Source organism: Otolemur garnettii, unplaced genomic scaffold (genome assembly GCF_000181295.1).
Source record: "Otolemur garnettii isolate 467f Iridium unplaced genomic scaffold, OtoGar3 scaffold00071, whole genome shotgun sequence".
NCBI classification, from domain to species: Eukaryota; Metazoa; Chordata; class Mammalia; order Primates; family Galagidae; genus Otolemur; species Otolemur garnettii.
This window is the reverse complement of record NW_003852466.1, coordinates 182,762-186,581: the sequence shown is the minus strand read 5'-3', so window position 1 is coordinate 186,581 and position 3,820 is coordinate 182,762.

The window sequence follows — 3,820 nt, the reverse complement described above, 5'->3', positions numbered from 1 at the left end:
AAAAAAAAAAAAAAAAGGTAACAGGGATCTGAAGGAAGATAACAGAAAGGTGGAAGAAGAGTTGGAGACAGATCTCAGATGTCAAACTGGTAGAACTTGGTACTTGATTAGGTACAAGGAATAGAGGAGTTTGGGGGACAGGTAGATGTGTCATCAAATGAAGTAATTCAGGGGGAGGAGGAGGTCTGAAGCAGGGCCAAGGGCTAGAAAAGAGGAGATGGAGGTGTTTATAACTGGAGAAAGAAGTCTGGAAGATACACACCTTCACCTTGATTTTATTCATGAAGTAGGACTAAGGAGACAGGTACTTACTTCATACCAGGTGATGTGGAGCAGAGGATGACATCCCCATGGGAGGAAACCAAAGCTCAGAGAAAGGAAGTGACTTACCTGCCATAGTACTGGAGCGCAGGCTTCTCAGACTTTAGAGCCTGGGGGTGTTTCCCTCTGCTGCCTTGTTACTTTGCACTTCAGTGTGAGAGCCTTGGGTTGACCTTTGACCTTGAGAAGCAAGCCAGAACCTCTTCTCTTTTCTTTCTTCTCTTTTTTGTTTTTTTTTTTAAAAAAGCAGTCTTTGTCACCATTGGTAGAGTGCTCAGGCATCATAGCTCATAGCAACCTCAAACTCCTAGACTCAAGCTGTTCTCTTGCCTTAGCCTCCTGAGTAACTACAGGTGTTGTGAGACTACAGGTGCCCGCCACAACGCCTGGCTATTTTTAGAGATGAGGTCTTGCTCTGGCTCAGGCTGGTCTTGAAACTGTGAGCTCAGGCAATCCACCTGCCTTGGCCTCCCAAGTGCTGGGATTATAGGCGTGAGCCATTGTGTCCAGCAGAAGCCAGAACTCTTAGCAGGGCTGTAGAGCACTCAGACTGGGTCAGATGCTGGCTCCCTCTGCCTTATCTCTCCTCGGGGCTTCTTGGCCTCAACTGATAGGAATTGTCACTTAGCTGGAGCTGTGCCAGCCAGGCACCCATCCTTCCACACCAGGGGCCATGGGCAGAGGCCAGTTAGGGGCTGCTCTAGATCTACCTGACCCCTCGTCTTACATGACAGTTATAATTGGGTCAGGTGGTGTTTTCAGTTCTTTTCTGGCGCCAGAGCATTTCCTGGATGACCTAAGCCTTTTACCTTACAGATCCAGAATTTTATATGGAAAGGACCTTAGAAATAATTGACTCCCAGCCCTATCAGATGAGGTGTGAATTGTCAAGATTGAGTCTAAAGATATATTTGACTGTTCTGGTTCTGCTCTACTTCAAGTAGTTAAGAAAGCCTGCTTCATTGCTAGAAAATGAGACCAATTCTCATATGTGCCTACTGAGAACCAGTCTCACTGCTTTTCATATGTACCACCTGTGTCCTACATGAAGACACATCTCTCCTCTGTATATGTGATAGGAGTGCTACAGATGTGAACAACAGCACTGATGTCATGCAGACAAGCAGGATTATTTAAAGTAGCACAATGGAGTTGAAAATCCTCAGAGATGGCTCAGCGCCTGTGGCTCAAGCGGCTAAGGCGCCAGCCACATACACGTAAGGTGGCGGGTTCAATCCCCAGCCCGGGCCCGCCAAACAATGATGGCTACAACCAAAAAATGGCCGGGCGTTCTGGCGGGCGCCTGTAGTCCCAGCTACTTGGGAGGCTGAGGCAGGAGACTCGCTTGAGCCCAGGAGTTGGAGGTTGCTGTGAGCTGTGATGCCATGGCACTCTACCCAGGGGGATAGCTTGAGGCTCCGTCTCAAAAAAAAAAGAAAGAAAATCCTCAGAGATCATCCAAACAAGATTTCTCCCTGGTATTTCTAGTTTCTGGAAACATTTCCAAATCAGCAGGAATCATTTTACCAAACTTGAAGTTTCCTTTTTTGCCCCTAAAATTGACTTTAATTCTTTTGGGGTTGGTACTTACCGATGATCCTAAAATAGTAAGGTACTGAATGTGTTACTAGGATGTCAGGACCGTTTCCAACTGGCCTTTAACATAAGAAAAATACACCAAACATACATGATTCCAGGGCAAGTCTGAGAGCCTTTCCTGCCACCCCCCCCCAACAGTGTTACACATTGGACTTGCCTGGGGACCTTTAGATGACAGTGGTATAACCTTAGCTCTCAAGGCTCTCACCATTGACATTGGTGGAAAGCAAGTAATTATAAGTTGGAGTTGTTGGGGGAGGAATAAAGGTTTATACAAATGGTGTGGAGGCACTGAGAACCAGAACAACCTATTGTCCTGAAGGAAGTTGGCTTTAAAGATGAGCTGGGAGGTGAAGGAGAGGGTCACGTGTGCCTTGCAAAGGGAGCAGCCATACTGTGAAGGCCTGTGGCATTTTGGGAAGAAGATAGATGAGGGGAGAAAAGGAGGTGGAGACTAAGGCTGAAGAACTAATTTCAAAAGACCTTGTGGTGGTTCACCCTTGGGAGATTGCTCTATAGCGATAAGACAAGGCCTGGTTTTCCCACTTATTTATAGGCTATCTGACCATGAGCAATATAACATGAGCTCTAAGCCTCGGTGGGTAGTGACAGTGCTAAAGGGAAAACCAGAGGGGCCAAGTGTGTTGATCTGGAGCAGTCTGGAGGCCTTCTATGTAGAGAAGAGCAAAGGCAACTACAATTGAGAGTCAGTGATAATTCATCAATGGCAAGGCCTGTGGGGACGGAAGCTGGCTTGGCCCAGGATTGGTGATGCACACTTGGAAAAGGTGGAGGGAAAGACCCCAGAGAGCAGGGGGGCATGGCCTGAAGTCACCGTAAAACTCTGCTTTTGGGTCTCTGGTTTCTTCACTGTTACCAGTTGACCAAGAACTCAACCTGCAAGGGACTGCTCAGCCTTGACCAAATGTATCAGGAAGAGCCAGCATGATGTGGAACCAAACAAAGCAGAATTTGCATATAGAAAAATTCACTCTTTTTGGTCTAAAGTTCTCTGAGTTTTAACACATGGATTGAGGTGCATGATTACTAAGATATTATGGTTCAATCTCTCATAAAAACCAGAAATATTCCTTTATACTGCTACTGTGTAGTCAACCCTTCTCCTCACTTCCTAACCCTGGTGACCATATACTGGAGGGTTTTGCCTTTTCCAAAATGTTGAAGAAATCGAATCACACAGTATGCAGTTTCTTGAATTTATCTTCTTCTTTTTTTTTTGAGACAGAGCCTCAGGCTATCCCCCTGGGTAAAGTGCCATGGCATCACGCTCACAGCAACCTCCAATTCCTGGGCTCAAGCGAGTCTCCTGCCTCAGCCTCCCAAGTAGCTGGGACTACAGGTGTCTGCCACAACGCCTGGTCATTTTTTTTTTTTTTTGGTTGCAGCCATCGTTGTTTGGCGGGCCGGGCTGGGGATTCGAACCTGCCACCTTAGGTGTATGTGACTGGAGCCTTAGCCGCTTGAGTCACAGGCGCCGAGCCTGAATTTATCTTCTTTCATGTAGCAAGAAGTTATTGAGGTTCACACAAGCAGTATGAATTGATGATTCATTATTATTGCTGAGTAGTATTCGCTGTATGGTGTACTATAATCCATCTGTGAACAATTTGAAGAACATTGGGTTGTTCCAATTTGAGGCAATTTTTAGATGAAACTGATGTACACATTTATATACAGGCTTTTGTGTAGACTTAAGTTTTCATTTCTACTGTGTCGATTCTAGGAGTAGGATTGGTAGGTCATATGCTAAGAGTATGTTTCTCTATAAGAAAGTTCCAATCGGCTCGGTGCCTGTGGCTCAACCGGCTAAGGCGCCAGCCATGTACACCTAAGGTGGCGGGTTTGAATCCCCAGCCTGGACCCGCCAAACAACAATGAC